The sequence below is a fragment of the Neofelis nebulosa genome, chromosome 5 (genome assembly GCF_028018385.1).
Source record: "Neofelis nebulosa isolate mNeoNeb1 chromosome 5, mNeoNeb1.pri, whole genome shotgun sequence".
Lineage (NCBI taxonomy): Eukaryota > Metazoa > Chordata > Mammalia > Carnivora > Felidae > Neofelis > Neofelis nebulosa.
This window is the reverse complement of record NC_080786.1, coordinates 76504210-76528854: the sequence shown is the minus strand read 5'-3', so window position 1 is coordinate 76528854 and position 24645 is coordinate 76504210. Positions and strand designations below refer to the sequence as shown.

General features: G+C 46.4%; 1 long non-coding RNA gene across 1 annotated transcript; it reads right to left on the bottom strand.

Annotated features, from left to right (window-relative positions):
* Positions 1–311: 311 nt before the first annotated feature.
* On the bottom strand, positions 312–23415 carry LOC131511387 (uncharacterized). The gene is made up of 5 exons (XR_009261498.1): positions 23364–23415; positions 3210–3661; positions 1593–1711; positions 634–751; positions 312–552 (listed from the first exon to the last, which is right to left on the bottom strand). It is a non-coding gene; the product is annotated as an uncharacterized LOC131511387 (long non-coding RNA).
* Positions 23416–24645: the final 1230 nt, after the last annotated feature.

Below are 24645 nucleotides of genomic sequence, written 5' to 3'. Positions count from 1 at the left end.
TCTCAGGGGGGAAGCAAAAGCTTCCTGCTATTGGCTTACGGTAACCTCTGAAAAGGCCTGTGTGTTTAATGACGCCAGCTTATCCCTACCTCCCCCACCCCTCCTCTCCCTTGGAGTTGCTAGGAGGCCAGGGGTGTGCTGCATTGTAATAAAGCAGTGCCTGGGGACGGCGGGGGCCAGAGCATGTTAGATATACAGGGTCTGTCCGCAGGAGCTTAATATCCTCTTACTGGAATAACTATTGTCCCAGCTTCTCGACAAATACCAACCATCATTAATAAAAGGACTAATAAAAGCATTTATTGCGCGCAGGCAATGGCCTTGCTTTTTCTAGCTCCAGGGCCTTGGCAGAGGCAGCTGTTGAGGATGAGGGCTGGAAAAGCGAGACTCCCACTGCAGCCAGGGGATCAGCCCCCGCTCCCAGCCCCGACCCAGCACCCTTCCCAAGGGGTGGGCAGCCAGAACAGTGAGAGACTGGAACATGAAGATAATGCCTCATGAAGGCATCAGACTCCTGGGTCCTTTTTGGTGGCAAATATGGGGTGGTGATGCCTAAAGAAAAAATTCTTATTATGACATACTTTCAAGACGCTTAAAGCACACCATCTTGCAAGATTATTAACCCCATCTTACTGAGAGGAAAACGAGGTACAGAGGGATTTAGGGGCTCACACAGCCTCACGGTGTATGGCATCCTTGCCAGAACTAAAGCTGGGCTGCAATATTCTTGACTCCCAAATCCAGGACCGTTCTGAAATTGAAAGAGGGCGAGGCCATATCTATCTGTGTCCACCTCCGAAGGGGGATCAGTGAATGCTGGGCACATCATCACTGCTTCTCTAAATTATTATTGTTGTTATTATAATAACTAGTGGGTAGAGTTGAGTGGGTGGTGGATACCAGATAATTACCAAGACCCCAAAATTAAAGTGTGGAGTCTTTACTTTTCCACGGCTGCTCAAAGATGAAAATGAAAGCTGGCCTCCAGGGATCCCTGGGAAGAGCCCTAATCTTGAGATAGAGTGAGTCCAGAAGAGGCAGGCAATGGAGAAAGGCCAGGCCCAAAGGCTTAGGAAGCCAGCCGTGGAGACCCTGGGATTATTGAGTGTGGGGGGCACAGTTGCACGGGAGGCCGAGGAGGCACAGTCAACAACCTGGGTTCAAATTCTGACCCTGCCACTCTTTTGCTGCTCGACCATGGGAGCTCTGTGACCTTCAGGTACCTCATCCTTAAAATGGAATAATAATCATCCCTCACCCTAGGGATGTTGTAAATAAGGATTAGAGGATAGACTCTAGAACTACAAAAAGGAAGGGGAAGGTTCTTTCCCCTTCTGGGCCTAGAGCTTTGCCGGTGTCTTTTTCTCAGGTCTACCCTGGAGAATAACTCTGGCTTCAGTTTCCCCCTATTGGAGACAGGGCAATAAAACCCCTGCCCTCAGCTCCTCCCTGCCCCCCAGGGTTGTCAGATGGATGGAGGAGATACCACCCTGGGAGCAAAGGTGGGAGTTAATAATAGCACCCTGGATCTCTGTTATTATTGTCATTATTCGGGCTCTGTCCAGTAAGCAGCGGGGACCCAGGTGACTCACTGTCTGCATGCTGCAGCCCTCGTCAGCCTGTTGGGACTTGCCTGCCTGCCAGGATGCCTTCACCCAAGAGGCCTCCACCTCTTTCCCAACTCCTGTTGGCAGTTCATGGTCTTCCATCGCTGGATGGGAAGGGAGCATGGGGGGTGACCTTTGGGAATCGAGTACCCAGCTCCCGTCCCATTAGCTGCAGCGCTGCCTGACATCAACAGCCACAAGATGAGCCTAGGGTAGGGTGGGGTGGTAGGAGCAGGAGCGTCTAAACGTTGCAAGGTTCAAACCATCAACTCCTGGAGAGATCTCCTGATTCCTGTGCAGTAGCCCTGAGGAGGGCAGGGACCAGGGAGAGAGGGGTTCAAGAGAGAGGGCGCCCAGGCCTCAGTCTGACCCTGTGACGGCCCTCCCAGGTGGGGTGGGGTGGAGACATGATATGAGGGGCAAGTCCCTGCCCACCTCCAGGGGACGTGCTCTGTGTGGCAAAGTTCTGGCATAAGGAGCTGCCTAGAAACTACGGGTCCATCAAGGATGGTTCTTAAATGCTGTAACCCAAATACCAGGGTTCTAAACTCTCAACAACTGCTGGAGTAGAGAAAGAGAACTGGGGTGCTTCTGACAGCTACACAACAACCCCCCACTTGCAAGCACTCTATAAATGTGAACTGAACATCTGTGACTCGCCCGCACACACCCCTGCAGTTTCGTGGCGAGGACACAGCTAATCATAGCTGGTGTTTGGGGGAGAAAGAGGGATTTTGCCACAAGCTCCATGACAGACTGTCTCCCTCCCTCTCCAGAATGTTAAAGAAAGTATGACTGGCTGGGAGGTGGATGAGAGGGAGTTTCTGTCTCCCTGAGGATTGGCGTTGCCTGGGAGAAGAGCACACCTCCCAGAAGGCCATGAAGGTCAGGGCTGATCCCCTGGTTCCTGCTGGGCAATCACAGCAGGAAGACCAGAGCTGGAATCCCTATGCTCTATCAGTGATATGTGCTTTGGTTTCGTTTAGGTTTCTTTTAAAGCTGGAAGGGACCCAATTATAGGACATCTAGTTATATCCCTCACTCTTTACATGAGAAAACTGAAGTCTGGAAAGGCTGAAATGACTTGTCCGAAGTCGTTTGGGGTCTTAGACACACAGCTGTAGCCCTGACTCCACAGCCAGTATGCTTTCTATGGACTCCTCTAAATCCATTTTGAGTCCCTGGAAAACCACAGCAACAGCCACCCGTCAGTGAACGTCTAATATGTGCCAGCTACTAGATTAGCTGGTTTTGTGTATATAGTTCGAGACAGAAAGTAGAGGGGTGAAGGGGAGGATGGAAAATGATGCTACACAGGTAATTCGAGGCCCACCTGAGGAAGGTCTTACTGCCAGGCTAAGGAGGGCACCGCTCGAGAGTTTTAGCTTTGGATGTCTGCTTTGGAAGGACTTTGTGATTCTCATTCCTAGCTTATTGATACATATTCTACCTCTGATTTGGCCTGACTCCCCCACCCTCCCCCCAACTCTCCACATTGGCCTGGGCACCTGTGAATGTGTTTGTCCACCTGCAGTTCTAATTAGGCCCTCCGGGGAGTCTCACACCAACCACCAGCTGTGGTCACAACCTCCAGCTCTTCACCTCTGCACAGGAACTTTCTCGGCACTCCTCTGGTGTTCCCCTCGTTACTGGATGTTAATGGAGTCTTTACCCCTTGGCATTCGGCTTGGTCAGGCTTGGTCAGATGGCCCCTTCGGTGGGGCGTGTGTGGAATCCCCCGCTGGGCCGTGGAACCGCAACAACCCCTTTCCTGTCCCTGTTCCGGTCCCAGCTCTTGGCCCACCTCAGGCCAAGCTCTGCCCCCATCAAAACTAAAACTACCCAGCCCCAACTCCCACCCTAGGACGTTTTCAATCTTCCTTTTAGAGCAACATGCCTTCTCTGCTTTCTTCCTGGTTGGCTTTTCAGTTCACCCTACTCTGGGGGTGCCTGAAATACAGTGGCATGCTTAGTTCTTCCAAAGTTGAGAGGAGATCCTTGCCCCCATGTATATTTTCATTTTCAACTCAGATAATCATCCCCAAGGAAGCTTCCTGAAAGAAAAGACAGATGATTCATTTTGGAGCCTGACAGTTTTGAACACTGGCTGTGTGACCTTTGGCAAATTGTTTCCCTTCTCTGAGCTCCTGTTTCCTCATCTGTAAAATGGGGACACCAGCCCTCACTGCACAGGGATTAAAAGAGGTAACACGCAAGACGCCAATCAAGGAATGGCTTAGTTCAGCTGAGAGCCTCAAGCAGGAAGGGACACATTCCTGTGCTTCCTCTTAGAACCGGTACCTTTAGCTTCTAGGACCTAGGGGGAAAAAACATAAACAAAATAGAATGCATTCGACCAGGGCTTTGAGCTGTTGCAAATGACTCAGTAGTGAAATGGGACAGAGCCCACCCTTTGAAAGGTTCCCCAGGCCTCTGCCACCCAGAGGAAGATGTGTCCTTCCTGCTCCAAAGGGAATGAAGAACTCCAGCCAAAAGCCAAAGCCATCCTCCACAGCCAGGCAGACAGGTGGCTCTCGGGCTGACCTTTGCCAGGCCCGGTAAGCAACATAGTTTCATTGTTCCACCCGCTGCAGAGCTGGTTGGTGGAGTTGGCTTAGAGAAGGATATTTTGTATTTGGCTTTTGGAATGACTAATGAATGAGCTGTCTCCACTGTGGGAGAATTATGCCACTTAAGCAAAACCCAGCCCGGCTGGTCGGCTCAGAGATATAGGAAATGCCTGTCAGAACACTGACGCTTCAAAGCCAAATATATTCTCACTGTGTTCTCTGTTTGCTAAGTTTACTTTATGCAAAATATAACTCAGCTGAAAATATGTCGATGGCAGAAAGCTTGCTCCTTCCCTCGGTAAGAAATTGTGACGACAAAGAGGAGAGCGGCTCCTTGTTAACCCTACTGGTCCTGTCAGGCTGAAGAATAGTCAGACTGTTGGCGTGGCCAAAGAGCACATACCTCCACTCGACAGAAAGTCTGCACCAGTAATGGGCCCATAGCAATGAGAGTCCTCAAAATAGCGGCAAGTGTCCTCCCACGAGGCTTCCAGACAATGAGAACAGAGGGAGTGTGGGCAACATGAGCACAAACCGCCATTTTGTCAAGCTGCAAGGGCCAAAAAGGACCCACAGGGCACATTTGAATTTTTGCCCTTAAGTGGTCTTACCTGCCAATGCCCACTCCCCAGAGGTGAGGTGCAAAGTCCTCCAACCAAGAAGCAACCGAGGAAAATCAACAAACTCCAGAACCCCAAACTGGGTGGCAGTGCTTTGGGAACGGAGTTGATGCTGAAGCAACCAATCTGTGGGAAGAGGATGGGATGGGGAGTCAAGGCGTTTCTACTTCTTCTCCCTATGTGACCTTGCAGGACACACTTCCTTTCTTCTGGCCTTGGCTTCACCATCTATACATGGAGAGACTGGACCAGCTCAGCAATTCCTAGGGTCACACTGACTTCACACTGTCTATGGTACAGGATAGAAGAGAGGCAGGAGGGGTGCCTGGGTGGCTCAGTTGGTTAAGCATTCAACTTCAGCTCAGGTCATGATCTCACGATTCGTGGGTTCAAGCCCCGCATCGGACTCTGTGCTGAGAGCTCAGAGCCTGGAGCCTGCTTCAGATTCTGTGTCCCCCTGTCTCTCTGACCCTCCGCCTCTCACACTCTGTCTCTCTCTGTCTCTCAAAAATGAATAAATAGTAAAACAAACAAACACACAAAAAGATGAGAGGCAGGAGTGAGGTAACAGGACCCACTTCTCCATGCTCCAACCCTCTCCCTCTCTCAAGGATTGCCATGGGTTGCCATGAGGAATCGCATATAAAGACAGGATCATCCTTATAGTTAGAGATAGCTAGGATTTCTCAACACCTGAAGTGGGAAAGATTCTTTGAAGCCACGACCAGAGACATTAGTATATGGAGAGGCCTTGCTGAGGAGGAGCAAAGACATAGGGGCTCCTACAGCCTCTGACCTGGAAACACCCTACTCCTAGAGGGCCACAGCCACCAAGCCACTCGGTGGCAGCTCGGTTTCCCTTCCCAAACATCCTCCCCAGATAAGAGGTCTGGCCCTGCCTCATGAAAGGCGTTGTATTTACTCCTTTGGGATCAAAGTGAGAACGGAGCCTAAGGAAATTTGGGCTTCCCAGAAGGACCTGGAGAAAGCGTAGCATGGAGCACCTATAGCGTGCCAGGCAGTGGGGATGCGGATAGGAGTCAGACACAGCTTTGCCTTCAAACAGCTCGGTTTCGGGGCAAGACGAGTCCCCATTTGGGGAAACAAAGAATGCTGTGGGGTCAGTCACATGACTCAGACATCAAGCACATTAGAGGCTCAGAGAGGCAAAGCCCTTGGGCAAGCTGCTGAAAGTCTCTCTGCCTTGGTCCTCATCTGTAAAATGGGGACAATGGTGACCTACCTTAGAGGACCAGAGGCAATATAAATGCCTACCCTACCACCGGCCACATTTTAAACGCTCGATAAAAAGGAGTTACTATTTTTATTGCCACGGCTTAGAGGTGAGCTTCTCAACAGAATGGGTTCCAGGTGAGCAGGGACTCATCCATCCCTGTAGCCGCTGGAGCCAAGCCTGAGGTGTCTGGACTTCCCAGCTAGCTTTTCCTGGGCTGCCAGCCATTCCTCCATGTACCCCAATTTGCCATACAAACAGTGTCCTTTTCTTTGTGTGCAAAGAACCCTGGAAAGCCCTGCCTCATATCCTCAGAGAAAGCTCCAGAGCATATGAGGCCTTTGGTGAGGTGGGGAGAGGGGAGGGGGGTCTGCTGTAGTGGAATCCAGTAGAACAGCAAAAAACCTGGCACAAAGGGTACGTGGCAGTGAGTCTGGGAGCAAGAGGCAGCTGGAGGTCTCAGTGCCCCATACAATGTCTTGCATATGGGCCGCCGGCACAAATTATTAGTTGAGTGATTGATTCTGCTCTAAGTGGAGCAGAGTCCAAGTTGGAAGATGTTGAGAAAAAAAGGCTGGACAATGTCCCATCAAGGGCGGCAGGAGAAGTGACTGGACAGGGGTCATGAGGCAGGACCCAGGCCTGTGGGGACACGCTGAGGCTTTGGGGCATGTGCTCCTTGGGGACAGAGGGAGACAGGGGGCAGGAGTCAATGCACACAGACTCAGGCAGGCATCAAATGGCAGACAGGGCAGAATCAGCATTGAGCAGGTCAGCAGGGAGCTGGGACCCAGCAAGGAGCGTAAGCCAATGCCAAGAAAGCCCTGAGCCAGGCTTGGCCAAGAATAGGGACTGGCCTGAGAATTTGGGGGTCCCAGGGCCACAGGGAAAGGTTGTCACTGGTGGATAGAAGCAGGGCAGCTATATGATGCCCAGGAAGCCAAGCAGAAGAGTTTGGACTCACTCGAGCCACCTTAGAAAGCCATGAAGTGCACAAGCAGGTTATCGTAGCCCATCAAGCTTGTGGGGAGATGGTGGGTGGTGAGAATCACACAGGGACCTCCACACACACAGGTGAGGGCAGAGTTAGACCAAAGCGACTGACATGACTTCCAGGTTGGCCAGCAGCACCAAGCACCGTGCCCAGAGGGGCAAGCGGACGTAGCTCACTTGGAGTTGAGCTGGTATGATGGTCCATTAGGCAGGTGGGGTAGACAGCATGAGTCCAGAGGCTGAAAGGCAGGGGCAAGCTGGTTTGGGGGCAGCTGGACCTCAGTGAGGAGAGGGAAGCAGTGTCAGCCAGCTCGTGCAAGAGCAGTGAAGCACATGCGCTCTGGGCTCAGACAACCCTGCTTTGCATCCCAGCTCCCTCACCTGAGTGGACATATGATCGGAGGCAGTATCCACATCTCTCAGGGTCCTTGTCTGCCCTTCACAGGCGTGAAGATCAAATAAGGTCATTTGTGGGGCTTCTGGCACATGTAGATGCTCACAAACTTGTACCTGTTCTAACTATGATTATTAGCCCCTGAGGTTGTCAGCTTCCCAGGAAATGAAGAGGGATTTAGAGTTTTGATGGGTAGAATGTGGCATCAGCCCAGCCCCTGGGAGGAAGGGCATCGAAGGGAAAATCACAAAGCCTCCAATCTCGGATGAACCCTGTTCAGATCCTCCCTCCCCCCAACCATCTGTGAATCCTGTAGCAAATGATGTAATCTCTTCAAGCCTCAGTTTCCTCAAGTGTAACACAGATGTACTAATATCTGTCTTTTGAAGTTTTTATGACAATTAAATGTGATAATGTACGTGAAGCGCCTGACCCAGTGGGTGCTTAATAAATGGCTACCCTATCGACGAGGCTGATATGTGAGGGAGGTAAGAAAGGATGGGACCCGGGGGCATATTGGGGCCCAGGACTCACCCCCTGCACCCTGGGGCTTGGATCTGTCACAGCAGAAAGATTTTTTTTCCTTGCAGATGCAGAAGCATCCAGAACTAGAGGGGAGCTCCACAGGAATGGACCCTGCCAATGCACTCTGATGCTCTGACAGGATTCCACCTGCCTGGACAGGATTGGCTCAGGAACCTGGGAAGCCATGTCTGACGGCGGAGGGTAGCGGTGGCTCCAGCTGGGAAGGACCCAAAAAAGAGAGAATAAGGGAGGGACTGGTAGAGGAAAGAGGTATTTTCTATTAGCATTCTGGGTCTTCAGTTCCCTTCTCTGTAAGATGAGAATAATTGTACCTGCCCCGCAGGGTCTGTGGTGACTCTTAAATTAGGTGACTGACACACAGAAATCCTGGCTGTCAGTAAATGTTCAATAAATGGGGCTGTTGTTAATAAGAACATTAATAACAAGGTGAATCTGGGAAATACTTTGCAGGAATAAATGACAAGACTTGGCGTCAGGGCGTGGGAAATAGCTTAGCTCACACGTGAACAAGTGTAATGTGATCGAGTATCTTCAGGGGTCAGAATTGGAATTCCCTGCTGGGAAAGAAAGCTTGGACTGGAGTGGGATGGGGCGTCCAGTCCCAGCAAAGGAGAATGCTGAAGTCATCTCAAGCCAGGATATACAGTGCCGTTTAGGAAAAAAGCACTTGAGTTCGTTCAGTCTCTGGGTTAAATGTTTCCACCTTTATTTTCTCCTAGATTCCCTCAGACAGCAGTTGGAAGGAATCCCCCAGTACCCCAGAGCCAGAGCCAGCATTGGATGGACCCTAGGTAGTCCTTGGTCCCACACTCTGGGAGAAAGATCCTGGACCCAAAGAGTAGAACACAGCAAAATGGTTGCTCAGTGAACATCTTCCCTTTCCTATACTGAACAAAACCCTCAGTAGACACCTTACCTTTTCCCCTTTTAAGTGGCAGCCCCATTGTAAGCAAGGGGCTGACAGGACACGACCCCAGATAGGAACAAAGGAAACCCTCCCACCAGCTCTCTTGCCAGGAATGAGCTGAAATTCTTGGAGAAGTCTCTGAGCCAAAATTCTCAGGGAGAAGACCCAGAAGACTGCCCATCAGGTGAGAAAACGTAGGCAAACTGTAATGTGCAAAATCACGAACCAGAAAATCATCCAGCAAGCCCGCATCCAGCTATGTCTTAATGAGGCAAACTCCAAAGAAGTTTTTCCTTTAATCTGGCATTTGAAACGAAATGTTGCTAAGAAGCCCCCACCTCACTCGCCCCACCCTTATATGTTGCCATGACTACCCAAGTTCTTAGAACATGAAAGAACTACCTCAGCATTTCCCTCCAAAACAAAAGAAAATTATTCCAGGTTTCTGGGCAGAGAACTCCAAGGAATGGGACCTGTTACTGGATAGCAGGTTCTTCAGAGTTGCCAGTGATGAAATATGAGCCTCCGGGGACTGGGCCTTCAGAAAAGCTGGGGAAGGAAACTGGGGATGACGGGACCCCAGCGTTCGCCCCTGCTTGCAAAGCTGTACTCTGCCGTCATTGCTGGCTCCCTCCCCTCAGCTGGGCCTCATTTGCCCCTGCAATGAAGCGCATTAAAAGAAAACACATCCTCTCTCCAGATGGGAAGGGCAGGAGTTTGGAGGGGAGCAGGTCCTGGCTCAGTAGACCCCAGGGTTGCAGCAAAAAATGCTCTCTATGCCAGTTTGTTCCTGGAACAGGTGAAGTGAGGCCAACCTGTGGCATGATGAGGAAGCCCCTGTAAATCCCCCTTGAAAGCCCGAGGTCCTGCTAGTGAGGGCCAATCGAAGCCTTCCCGTGGATCCAGAAAGCCAAGCCAAGGAGGAGACAGCTGGACAGCCAAACTGCCCCCTCCCATGCCTGAGCTTCAGGTGAAAACCCAGGGCATTGTCCTGACACCTCCCTCTTTCTCAACCACGACATCCGATTCTTCATCACATTTTGAGTCTACTGCCTAAAAGTTTCTAAAATCCATCCACTTCTTTTTCTCCCCAGTGCCCCTGACTTGGTTCAGGCCTCACTGTCTCTAGTCCAAAGAGATGCCTTCAAATCATCTGCACACCAGAGTCAGAGTGGCCATTTAAAAACGCAATTGTAATCACATCACCTCCCGCCCAAATTCTTCAGGGATCCCTTGCCTTTGGGTTAAATTTCCAAACTCCTCAGAAGGGCACGGAAGGCCATTCGTAATGGCCCCCTTACTCCCTGCCCTAGCTTTAAAGAGTGTATTTTCCCAACTGGCGGTCTGCCCCCCTCCGGGACTTCACAAACAGTTCTCTACTTGGCGATGCCTTCCCTAACTCAGTACGGCCCCGTGTCTTCTGTTTGCTTCTCAGATGCACTCTCTGCCCCGCTCGGTGCCCCCAGAGACTGCCCTACAGGATCACATCAACAAACCCCAGTGCCCTCTGGCTTCTGGTTGGGTTTGGCCAATAGGGAGCACCAGCAGAGATTCAAGGTTAGAAAAGAGTGAGGATAGGGCATTTAATGCCTCCCTGTAAGGTCGTATTAGGCTGGCTGGTCCCAGATGGAAGGTCACTCCTTCTTCCAAGGTGGCCTATACTACACTGCATCTTCCCAGAGTACAGTAGGCCCCCTCCCCCACTTCTTCTGGACTAAAGGTGGTGATAACTCTGCTGCTGCTCCCCCTGGGTTTCTGTGCTACCTGTGACGTTCCCCATCCCCTACCTACACCCTTGCAAATAACCCCTTTGTACACAAACCTTTCTCAAATTATCCCAACTAAGTGTGTTGGGATCCTAATATGGTCATCCTTTGTCTTTGCTAAATCATAACCTTTCCTCAGGACTAAACACAGTCAACACCTCCTCTAGGAAGGCTTCCCTCTTCTCCCCAGTCTGGGTCAGACCTGGGTTCCCAGAGCCTCTGTATAGTCCTTTGTCACAACTCTGTCTACACTTTATTGCAAAAGTCAGTCCTCTGTCCTAAATCTGAGGCTCTGGAGGGTGAGGACCATGTGTTGTTTGTTCATTCCTGCACCCCAGTAGCTGGCACAAAGCAAGAGCTCAGAAAATATTTGCTGAATGAAGAAATAAAGAAGCACAGAGTGAGACCCTGCCAAAGATCCATAAGAAACACAGAGCAGGGGCGCCTGGGTGGCTCAGTCGGTTAAGCAACCGACTTGCTCAGGTCAAGATCTCATGGTCCCTGAGTTTGAGCCCTGCATCAGGCTCCATGCTGACAGTGTAGAGCCTGCTTGGGATTCTCTCTCTCCCTCTCCCTCTGCCCCTCCCCCACTTGTGTGCACGTTCCTTCTCTCTCTCTCTCTCAAAATAAATAAATAAATAAACTTTAAAAAAAATGAAAAGAAACAGCATCCCTTTGCGGGTTGCCCATGCTGTAGGAGCTGGCATCCCTGAGCCAGAGTCAGATCACAGACCAAAGGGCCCAAAGAAAGGCTGTTATTTAAAAACACCCACTTCCAGGGCCTGGAGCCCATGTCAATGACTACGGGGAAAGAGTGGAAAGATGCGCTGGTTCCTATTTCAACAGCTGTGTTTCCTGGGCCGGGGGTGGGGGGGCGGTGGGGGAGAGTGACCAGCCTTCCTCAGCCCTGGGGAGACAGTGGAAGTGTCCATCCTTGAGCTGTCTGTCCTTGAGTGCCAACCCCTGGATAACTCATATCAACTTACTGAAATAAGTTATTAAAAGTCCAGGGGCTGTTCCAAAGGACCCCGCATCACTCTCCCCAAAATACCACCAAATCACTCACTCATTCATTCCCTCAACAAAGTTCATTAGCGGTCTGCTCTATGCAAAACACCCTTTGATTTACTCTGTAGAGATTCTACCAAAAAGGGAAAAGACATTTTTTCTTCCAGTCTGTGTCCCAAGCCCTGTAAGAGGCTTGGCAGGGTCAAAGGATGGACTTCCAGGTAGAAAGGCCTCAGTCACCTGGACAAATCAAGGCGAACGGGGCAGACACAGTGGGTGGAAGGCAGAATAGTGAACTGGAATAGTGAGAGGGCTCTAGAATATGTGTAACCTTGGACAAGTTACCTCACGTCTCTGTGCCTCAGTTTCCTCCCGTGCAACATGGTGGTCATAACACGAACAAACTCATAGAACTATTGTGAAAGTTAGATAAAACAAAATACCCTCCAGGAGGCTGCCTAGAGCAGAGGGGCCCAATCGTAGCTGACCTGATGCTCCCTTTTATAGCAAATATTTTATAGCAAATAAGACCATCTTTACTATGTTGAAATGAAATTTAGAGATAATATAACCCACCTACACACATAATTTTTAAAAGAATAAATATACTGCTATAACTATAGGATAAAGAATGAAAAGGAAATAATTCAGAATAAGATAATATGCATTTTAATCTGTAAATGTTTGAGTATAACTACACTAGAAGATATAAGACGATTATACCCACTTGTAATGAATAAGTTTGAACTTAAGTAAAAAACATTGACTGTAACATTATGGGTACTTCTTTGTAATTGATGTTCTGAAACAAAACTAAATAAGTGCTATATATTCATGCAGATATGTATGAATACAGATATGTTATTTTGGCAACTCAAATACCATGAGCATTTTGCTACTGGTATTGTGGTTTCCTGACCTGGTGAACAACTCCTGGGCAGCATAAAACACAGCATTCTCTGGATTTATATGATGTTAGCATTTATGAAAAATTCAGTGTATATTAAAACTACAAAAAGTACTTTGTGTTTACATACAAAATGGAATGACATTCTAAGCTCAGACCAATGTAGAGATTTTCTACCTATATGAATATCTGGCGGAGCATTCAAAAGTCATATGAAGGGCAGGACAATCTTCATTGTACAAAACTGCCCCACCTAAGGCAAGAAGTCTGCTTCCCTCTGCCTTCCCCAAGACGTGCATGGTCAGCAAATGTTAACAAACATAAACACACCACACAAGTATAAAGTGCCTCTAGGCGGCAGCACTGACTCCACTGAGGATCACTGGGCCAGAGTTTATGGGGTTATCCAAAGGATAAGGACCAAAGAATGATAGCCACACAACTTCCAGGAACACAAATGAGACAGACAGCGTTAGGTAGCCTATCAGAACATCACACTCTGACCCCAGTGTTTTGTTGTATCCCGCTACATTTGTGTTTCGTCGGGGCGGTAGGCTAACGCCATTCCCCAATGGGGGGTGAGGTCTCTCTTGAGTGTGAAGAAGAAATCAACACCAAAATAGGCAGAGCTCTGTCACCCATAAATACCAGGTAGACTGGTAGACTACCCGATAGAGAAAAAGTCTCAGCAAACTGCTAAGACACTTGTATTTTTCTCCCCCTACACAACTGTTGGAATCTCTTTGAAAAGTGTATCATCAGCACTCTATAAATAACCATTGGCGTGCTCACCTATGTCTCTATCGTGAATCAACACCACAGAGTATTTCACAATGTTGTGACATTATGCCTCTCGACTGAATGTATCTTAAGAAAGAAAAAAACAACAACAACATTGTCTTTGGTGGCTATAAACCACCCTCCTAGCAGTCAAGGCAGTTAGGTGAGTTGGTGTGTGCCCACTCCATTCCTTCCCGAGTGCAGCCTTGATGATCAGTAAAACCTTACTTAAATCCAAGGTCCCATTTCCCACAAAAAGAGGCAATCATGTCAATTCTCCCAGGAAGAGGCAGCTCCTCAGACAGGAAACTAAATTCAGACAGTGGCACCCGGCAGAAGGGGAACTCTCATCTCCTTCTTGGCTTCATTCTTTTAGTGGATCCATCTGAACATTCAAGAGGGCAGCTGTCCAGGCTTCTGCCCCACAACCAGGGCTGCTGTGATGGTACTGACCACACAGGGGCATCCCTCTCACTAGGAGAAGGCAGGCCCTGAGCCCTCATGATCAAGTCCTGTCTTGTAAATGAGATTATATGAAGTCATGTTACTCTGTTTCTCTTTTGTTATCCCCAACTTGCAATAAAGGCTGGTCTGAAGGATCCAGTCTATGGATCCTATGTGTGTGTGTATGTGTATTGGAGGGTGGGGACACTGACTAGTGTCCATGATGAGTGAGAAACCCCAGGGGAAAATTCCAGTCACCTCTCTCCACAGAGATTCTCCCTTCACGGCTAAGCTTGGAGGAGTTGGTTTTAATTCATTAGGAAAGGTGGTGACTGGGCCCACCCTTGGGCCTGGTGGAAGCAGGTGAGAGATCTAGAAGGGGACTCAAGCCCATAGGCTAAGCCCACAGTCAGGTTATCAAAACTGGAGAATGAGATGAAGACTGATCTTGTAGCAAAAAGACATGATGTTAGGATGTCCTGTGGGCTGTATTAAGCACACTTGTATCTATTTCACCAGGTAGCAAAGTAGGTCCACCAATAGTTGGTGGGGGTGAGTCTGCCTTTGGGAGAAAGTGGATTCATCCATGGATAGAATGGATCCACTGAGGGATGCCTGGGTGGCTTAGCCAGTTGAGCGTCTGACTCTTGATTTCAGCTCAGGTCATGGTCCCAGGGTCTTGGGATCAAGCCCTGAATTGGGCTCTGCACTGTGCATGGAGCCTGCTGAAGATTCTCTCTCTTCCCCTCTGCCATGCCCCCTGCTCACTCTTTCTCTCTCTCTCTGTCTCTAAAAAGAAAGAAAGAAGAAAGAAAGAAAGAAAGAAAGAAAGAAAGAAAGAAAGAAAGAAAGAAAGAAAGAAAGAAAAAGAAATAACAGAAAAGAGAATGGATCCACTGAAGCTGGGAACCAAGCAGGCTTGACATGTATCACCTACATGTGTTTTGGACCGAGAAGGGCTCAAGAGGAAAAGAGAACACATAAGCAAATAAACAAAATAGAAATAAATCTACAGGTATTTTCTCAAAGTTTGTTTCTTATCACCTCCACTCTCCTCAGGAGTCAAAACCAGTGTGGTCCCAGGAAGCCCCTCGAAGCAGGAGGCATGAGGGAAGGGACTGGGATAGCTCTATTTTTTTTTTTTTTTTTTGAAGAAAAATTGCCAACACCATTTCCAAACGTCCCAGAGGAATGTGACTTTCAGGGCTACAGAGACCTGAGAATTGGAGCTGCTCTGCTCAGCCAGCAACAGCCTCTGGAACATCCTTGACATCTCCGCCATCTAGCCTTCTGCTCTATAGTGACCCCCAACCCCCAACTTTATGCACATTTTGGGGAAGAGCCAGAATGGAAGACCACTGAGTGTGAATACAGATCTCACAAAGCCAGTGCACTCAGCCAATGGTTCTCAGTCCTGCTCACAAGTTAGAATCACCTGCAGAGTTTCGTTTTTTTTTTTTAAACACACCCAAGCCGGGGCCCCACCACCAGAGATGCTGATTTAATTGGTCTGGGGTAGAACCCAGGCGTGGATATGGTTTAAAAACTCTCCAGGTGATTCTAATGTGCAAGCAGACTTGTGAACCACTACATTATACAACAGGAGAGGCCCTCAGGCCCTCACTCAGATCCCAGTTACTCTTAATTTATATACACTTCTAATAATCCAGTTGTCTGGTTTCCTAGCTGGTATAAGATTAAAAGCAGCGTATTTAGAAGGGGAGAGAAAGGCTGTTAATGAAAAAACACTAAAAGCAGCAAGACATAACAAATGAGAGTCTGATCACAAGTGTAAAGATAGAAAACCTATAAAAAGCACACACAGCACTTAACCCCTCCCCTCTCCAGCATATCCTATTTACAGTAAGGGCTGCGGGAGATCATGAGACGGTTGCAGCGTGAAGGGCAAATGATGTATGTTGACCATGATATGTAAGGCATATGTCGACTGTTGCTACAAACGTTACTTCATCTAATTCTCATCACGGCCCTGTAAGATAAGTGTTATTACCCCATTTTACAGATGAAGAAACCAAGACTCAAGGAGGAGTAATAGCTTGCTCAAAGTTGCACAAGCATGGAGATGTGATGCTGGGATTTGAATGTCAAATGTTGGTTAGTTTGACTCAAAAGCCCACATATGTTGGTAAGTGCCATATCTGTCTGTTTAGTATGATAACTGATATTTCCAATGATGACCCAAAATCTAGAGCTGGACTACCCTCAGTATCCAGCTGTTCAAGATGTTCATTTTAGGAATAGTTACACACACACACACACACACACACACACACACATATATGCCTTTTAACAGTGATGAAAGGACAGGGTATCCATTTGGGAAATAAATAAATAAAGAATACAAGTTATTTCCCAGCTCACACCATTTATCAAAATTAATACCAGATGGGTAAAGATGGAAATGAAACCATAAAGGTACTAGAAGAAAATAATAAGTGAATATTTTATAATCTTAGGATGGGGAAGAACTTTCTAAATATGTCAACAAAAGCAGAAACCATAGAGGAAAAGATTGATAGATTTGACTACATAAAAAATTAAAAACTTCTGTACATCAAAAACTGCCATAAATTGAAAAAATATTCAACCTCACTAGCATTCAAAGAAAGCAAATTAAAACAGCAATGAGAGCCCTTTTTTTCCCTTTTTTGCTGATCAGATTGGCAATGATTAAAAAGAATGATAATACTGAGAGTTGGCATGGGTGAGGGGAAATCAACACTTGTACATCGTTGGAGGGAGTGTAAATTGGTACAATCTTTCTAGAAGGCATTTTGGCAACATGTATGAAAGAAGTCTAAGAAGGCACATACCTTTTGGCCAGTAATTCCATGTATAAAATTTATCCAAGGGAAAGGATTGATCCACTAAACACAAATGCACAAATTAAAACATTATTTTTTTAAATTACTAGAAAAACAATAGAACCCCTTTATAATCTTAGAGTAGTGAAGACCTTTTTAATTGATTAAAAATCCAGAAATCATGAAATAAAATACCGATTAATATAGCAATATAAAAATCTTAAAACTCCTGTATGATAAAAGCACCATAGTTAAAAAAAAAAAAAAAAAAGTAAATGACTAACTGGAGGGAAAAAAATCACAACTCGTTCCACAAAGGGTCAATCACTATAATACATACTTTATTTCGTAAATCAAGGAGAGACCAACAACCCAACAGAAAAAATATGTCTCCAGAAAAAAAAAAAACAAAAAACCAGATGGCTTTTAAGCACATGAAAGAACATTCAACTTCATTAATAATAAGAAGAGTGCAAATTATAGTTGCAATGATATACCCATTTTTCATGTAGCATATCTGTTCATATCCAAAATACACTTGATTGGAGGAAGTTGTAGGAAAATAGGCCTTCTCGTACAATGTTGGTAGGAATACAAAATGGTATACCCCTATGTAGGCCAATTTGGCATTTTCTATTAATATTATTAATATATTTACCCCTTGACTCATCAATCTCACTTTGAGAATTTTTCCTGCAAATATATTAGCACACATACAGAAATTACTTTTGCATGTATTATAGCATTCTTCATGATACTGAAAATTTGGGGATAGCCAAAATGCCCAATTATACGAAATTGCTTAGATATTATGGTCCATCTACACCATGATATACCAGGAAACTCTCTACGTACTGATAAGGAAAAGTCTATGTTACACACTATTAAGTTCTGTTTTAAGTAAGGAGTGTGCAACTTCTGTATAAGAAAGGGCATGGCATACATAATTACATTTGCTTGTATTTTCAAAAGGGAACATTGTAACTATTAAAAGCAATGACCTATGGGAGGGGAAATCAGAAAAACAGATGAAATAGGGGATCGGGATTAAGGAGTGCACTTGTCGTGATGAACACCGGGTGATGTATGGAATTGTTGAATCACTATATTGTACACCTGAAACTAATAAAACCCTGTGTTTTTTTTTTTTTAAAGAAAGAAAGAAAACCAGGTGAAGTAAGACATGCATGGAAGCAAGAATTCTCAATGTTGTTTTTATTTTTTTTTAGTTTATTATTTATTTTGAGAGAGAGAAAGAGAGCAGGGGAGGGTGAGAGAGAGAGAGAGAGAGAGAGAGAGAATTTCTGCTGACAGCACAGAGCCAGACTCTGGGCTCTAGCTCATGAACTGTGAGATCATGACCTGAGCCAAAACTGGATGCTTAATCAACTGAGCCACCCAGGCACCCTATATTACTTTGATTTTTGAACTATGTGAAGGTATTGTCTATTTTATTTTCTTATTTATAAAAGGTTTTTTTCTTTTTGTTAAGTAGTCTCTATGCCCAAGGTGGGCCTCGAACTCAGCACCCTGAGATCAAGAGTCACATGCTTCTACTGACTGATATATATATATATATATATATATATATATGGAAACAGGAAAATCTAGAAAGATAGATTATAAGATATTAGCAGTGGTTACCTTCAGTTGGGGGATTTAGGATTATTTAGTTTTAATTTTTTTCTTTTTATCTACATTTTTAAATTTTTGTACAATGACCATGTTTTATTTCCATAATCACAAAATAAAAGGAAAAAGACTTGCCTTAGACAAGCCTCAAGGAAAAATAATAACCCAGGAAAAATTTGTAAAATGCCAAAAATTTTAATATCCTTAATATTTAAAGAATTCTCTCAAAAATATAATAAAAAAGAATACTCCAGAAAAAAATTCAAATAAAAAACAAAAGAACAAATACACACATATATATAATTATACAATGCATTATTGGAAAGCAATAAAATAATATTGAACACTGTTAAGTGGCAAGGATAATCATTATATGTTAAGAAGGAAAAGCAGGCTGGCAAATAGTGTTATTTTAATAAAAATATATTTATACCAGACTTACAGACTTTACTGGGTGCATATATTTGGGTACACATATAAATATATGCATAGAATAAAATCTGTAAGGACAGGCTCTGAAAGATAAATAGGTATGATGTCTGAATGGTAGGAATACAGGTGCTTACTTTTTTTCTTGTCTCAACTTCCATTTTTCTGCAATGAAATGGTTATTTGTATAATATAAAATAAAATACAATGTGTGGTTTTTTATGTTTATTTTTGAGAGAGAGAGAGAGAGAAAGAGGGAGGAGCAGAGGGGGAGGGAGGAGCAGAGAGAGGGAGACAGGGATCTGAAGCAGGCTCCACACCATCAGCACAGAGCCCCATGCAGGTCTCGAACTCACAAATGGTGAGATCACGATCTGAGTCAAAGTCAGACACTTAATTGACTGAGCCACCCAGGCGCCCCAGTAAATACTATTTGTAATATTGCCTTGTGAAAAGATTTAGCCACAAGTAAGTTCATCGCATTGTATTTAATAAACAAAAACTGAAAACAACCTAAGTATGTAACAATAGGCTTTAAAGGCAACAGGGAGTCTGTGGACTCCACAAATAATTGTTCTAGAAAAATATTTATTAGTGTGAAAGATGCACAGTTTGTAAAGAAGTATGTATTATATGTACATATAGCAGTATATGCTATAACTCCATTAAAAAATGTATATGCTTAGAAAAATTGGGAGAGGATACACACCAAGGTATTTGTTAACTGTGGTTACCCCTGGGTGGCGGAATTATAAGTGTTTTTTGTTTTATTCTTTTGGATGTTCAGGGGTTTTTCAATGCTCTACAATAAACAAACACTTCTAAAATGAGAAAAAAATAAAGCACCAAGAAATGTTTGAATGCTTTAAAAAAAGAATTCTTTAAGAGACAAATTCTAGGGGCGCCTGGGTGGCTCAGTCGGTTAGGTGCCAGACTTCCGCTCAGGTCATGATCTCATGGTTTGTGGGTTCGAGCCCCGCGTCAGGCTCTGTGCTGACAGCTTGGAGCCTGGAGCCTGTTTCAGATTCTGTGTCCCATTCTCTCTCTGCCCCTCCCCCACTTGTGCTCTGTCTCTCTCTGTCTCTGAAAAATAAATTTAAAAAATAATAAAGAAAGAGACAAATTCTAAACTATCTAAAAAATGTCACCCCTCCAAAAGGAGAGACTGGCTAACTAAGGTGTGGGCTACCTCTAGCTACTGATGACAGAGAGAAGTAAAGCTTGGCCTTGGTCCTAAACCGAGATGCCATATTCTCTCCATCCTCCCTTTGAGTCTCTCTGGACCACTGGGTGTTGGCCACCACATTGGCACAAAGGCCCTGCCACCAGTAGAGGAGGCAGGACCTACCTGCCCCCACCCCTACCAGAAAATCATTGGTCCAACCACTTGCCTTCCGGCAGTTAAGCGGTAAACCTGCTGGGCTGGAAGGTAATTGGCAGGCAGTGTGCCAGTGAAGTGACCAGGGCACAAAAGTCCTCTGTGCAGAATCATTCCTGGCCCAGGCCCTCCTTTGGCTGCTTCTGCTACCACCTCCCTGGCCATCCTAGAGTAATCACTCAAGAGGAAAGAGCGGCTTGTGGGGAGGTGTGTTGTAGGGGGTGGGCATTCCCCTCAGACGGTCCCCTCCAGAAAGGCCAACGCAAAGAGGTGGGCTCTGAGGCCCAGGTAGCCCCCTAGGCCCTTCATGCCTTCTCAGAGTTCATTACAACATTCTCTTCACTGGACTCCTGCCCTCAGTCCCTGCCCTGTCCCATCCATCTTCCAAGCCCCTGTCGCCCTTCTTAAAATACAGCTAATCATTTTATTGCTCGGATCAAAACATTTCATCCAAAGGCAGTACTTCTCAAACTCCCCTCCCCGCCCCCCTGCCCCCCCCCCAAGTGCACCAAGAGCAGACAAAAGAAATGCCTTCAGGTCCCCCAGGGGACCACGTTGCCTGAAGTTCCTGCCAGCACACCCAAGCGCTCTTTGAAGGCTTCTGTTTTCTCTTAAAAATTCATGAGAATTTTACATTCTATTCCATGATATATCTGAATTTCTCTTATTATGAAGATGTTTAAATTTATTCACCTCAAGGAAAACCGATGCTCCTGAAAGAAATACTGTGTGTACCTGGAGGCTCAAGTATCCTCCCTGGAGAAGTACCTACAACCTAAAATCCAAATTCCCGAAGGGCGAGGCTCTTTACAATTTGGCCCTCACAAACCTCTCAGCCTCCTTCCCACTGCTCCTCCGCACACCCCCCAGTCACTGGGCCACCTGGACTGCTGTCATTTCCTCATATGCCATGTTCCCCGCCCCCCCCGCCGCCTCTGTGTTCCTGCTCAGACTCCTTCTTCTGGAGTGCACCCCACTCTACCTGCTGACAACCCACTCTCCTCAAAGGCCTCAAGGGGAATCAAACACCACCTTCCCCATGAAACTCCTCTGATGGCTCTTGACAGATGCAGCATGAGAGATCGCATGATGCCGCCGGTGAGAACAGCCTGGGTTTGGGAATCACAAGACCGGGGTTCAAATCTTGCCTCCAACTCTCGACACCAGGCAAACTGCCTGATCGCCTCTTAGATCCCGTTTGTACAATGGGGGATAATCACGCTTCTCTCGCAGGGCCGTTACAGGGATTGAAGCACATTCAAACAACAACGTAGTGCCCAGCACATGCTCCCTTCCCCTCCCGCCAACTCCTATAGCATGTTATTTACGCTACTCATGTGAAGAACGTAAGTTTACACATTCTTTTTTTTTTTTTTATAATGGCTTCTTTCCCCCAAACAGATCAGTGGCTCCCTATGACCCAAAGAAGCTTCTTGCATTACCCCCACGATCCCATGGCTTGAAAGATTTTGGTTATTAAATCAAACACATTTATGGAATAGCAGCCTGCTTTTCGAAGTTCTCTATCCTATTAAGCTTTTTTGAAGACTGAGAGCGGTCCCAGCCTTTCCTCTCCTGCCTAACTTCAGGGACTGGGACTTGGGAGCCACCCATGGAGACCATAAACACCTTGAGACCACAGCTCCGTCTTCACACTTCTCACGGCACCTTGCTCCGAGCCTCGCACTTAGAACACACCTAGTAACTGCTTGTGGCATAAACAAGAAGTTTCACACAGATGACAGGGGGGAAAAGCCCTCTCGAAATTAGCCAGTTGGTGAGCAGAAAGGGGTCATTGTTATGGGAGGCAGAGCTGGAGGCAAGCCCTTCTCCCCCCACCCACCCGCAGCAGCACCCCCAATTATACCAGCTGGCCTCCAACTTCAGCGTGTGAGCCGATTAAAAAGCGCCCTCTCTTCAGTGTCTGGAAACTCCTGCAAGGAAAGTTTGCTGCCCAAAGTTGGCTTTTGACTAGAGTCTTAATAAGAGGCCTCAGCAGGCTACGGCTAGAGAGACAATGTCACTTAGAGGAGCAGCTTGAAGCGGCAGTTAGGAGAAGAATTATTTTAATGAATACATTTCCTTTCAATTGTATGGGAATATCAAGATCCCATTAGAATAGGGAAGCAATTAGAACTAATAAAGACGAATGCACAGTGCTCCGTGCGTGCGGAATAACAAGCAGCCAACAAAGGGACTCCGGAGAGCCTGCTCTAATCCAAATGAACTGGCGGCCAGCGGAGGGGAAACGGCTCCGTTCAGCTGCTCAAAGCCCGTGGGTCCCGCGCATTCTGATCACGGCCAGCGAATGGCGCGAGTTGGACCTCGGAGGTGGGGGTTGAGGGCCCCCGCCTTGGTCCTGGCCTGGCCTCTCGGGGATAGAGATGGGCCGTTGGCAGCCCCTTGGCGACGGCCATTCAGACTGGGGCCCTGGCTCGCAGCCAGCCTCACGCCTGCCCCTCGCACTGGGCCTCATTGTGTCCAGGTGGCAAATGCCTTCTCGCCAACTCTCCTTCGAAGTTTAGAGAGGGGGTGGGACAGCGGAGGAGGGAGAAGGGGGCCCTGTGCCCCCCTCTCCTGCATGTCTCCCCTCCCCGGCTGGCCCGGGTCTGCTCCTCCTCTGGGGTGGGTGTTATGTTACAGATACTGGTGGGTCACAGGCAGCCTAACACAGAAGCACTGTTGCTTACACAATTGCTCTTCAAACAGTAACAAACAATTTTCATTACCCAAGTCAGATCGAATCATCCGCCTAGCCATCCTGCCTCAATCCCAGCCGCTCACACAGGACCCATGGCTCTGCCCATTCTGCTGGGACAAAACTGGGCTCCTTTCTCCCCCTGGCCCGGGGACAGAGGACAAAGCTCTTCCTCTGATCCCGTCTTTGAGCCGGATCAGCGGGACGGCTGTCAAAACTGTCAGGAGAAATAGTGAAGACACAAGCACCTGTGCAGACTGGGACTCACTCAAATCTGGGGTGACATGTTACTCAGCATCTCTGTGAAGAAGGCACTCAAGAGTTTGGAGGACTCTATTGCCAAGTTTAGAAGGAATCCAGAGAGATAACCCTGGCTGTCCACCAAAGCATTCACTGGCCTTAGAAGGAGTGTCAGGACTTGACATTTCTTTACTTAATCTTTTTTGGCCAGACAGTTTTTTCAACCAGGAATGTGTAAACTCGTTCCAAAATGTCTGCATGAGAGACGAGTCACACTCATTACAGAGATTTTTCTACCACTTCTCTTACAAAGAAAAAAAAAAAATTCTACAGACTTTTTTAATGATAGAGCACTTTAAAAGTATGTTTACATTTATAATCTTACCCTCAAAATAACTCTGCGGACAGGCAAAGCATGGGTTGTCGGGCCTAAAGATGAGGAAACAGTAGCCCAGAGAGGTTAAGTGTCCTGTGCGATGTCACAGAATGAGTGACAAGGGACACCAGAACTCAGGTCTTCTGATCTAGTTCAGCGCTTGGTTCTGGGACACACCTTTCCTACACCCACAGAGTGTTAGACATTTCCAGGGTAATTCATCCTGCAATTCTGCTTTTCCAGTGTAACTCCCTTATCCCTTTCCACATACTAAACAGTAGCCTAGACTACTCGAGGTTACAAAAGATCATCCCTCATGAAGGTTTCAAGGTAGTAGTCACCAAAGTATTTGTTTTGCTGTCCACCCCCCAACCAAATATGTATACATTTCCTCCCTTTTAATAGCTTAGGTAAGGATTGCTTTAAAAGTCTGCCTGTCCAATATAAGATAGGCACAATCAAAACTGTAAAAATGACTGCCTAGGTCCCTTCCAGTAGAACATTGTAGCATCCAGGGATTGGCAAATGATTAAACAAAGCCATTCACTTTTTATACCGCTCCCCCCCCCCCACCTCTTATACCCAAAGGCCTATTTGTTTGGTATTTTAAAAATATTTTTAAAAATAATTTTGGGGTATAATTTATTTTTTGTGAGATGCAAAGAAATTAAGGGTACAGTTTGGTAAGTTTTGACAAATACACCCAAATCAAGACAGAACATTTCCATCACTCCCAGAAAGTTCCTGCATACCACTTTCCAGCCAACCCCACTCCAGACCTCCACTGTTCCAATTTCTATTGCCATAGATTAGGTTAACCTGTCTTGAACATCCAATTAACTGGAATCATATTGCATGTAATCTTTTGTCTCTTTCTTCTTTCACTCAACATAATGTCTGCCAGACTCATCCATGTTGCTTCAGTGGTTCCTCCTTTTTTTGATGGGTAGCATTATATTAATCACTCAGTTTTTAAAACCCAGTCATATTACTGCTAATTTGTCCCGCAAAATTCTTTCCATTCAGTGTAATTCCTGTATGCTCCTTTCCATGCATACATCTCCTGCCTATCTCCTTGGCAATTCTTGAATTGAAAGAAATATGGAAATGGCCTCTTGGATCTCTAGCACTGTCCTTCCAGGTGGGAGTGGTTCTCTCTACCTTCAGGAGAAACAGATAACCAGGCAGTCTAGCTTGAGTACATGAAAACAGTCAGGAGTACAGTCTTCAGAATAGAGAGATCTAGGTGGTTGTGGCTGGTCCAGCTCTTCACAGACAGTTGGTTAGCACT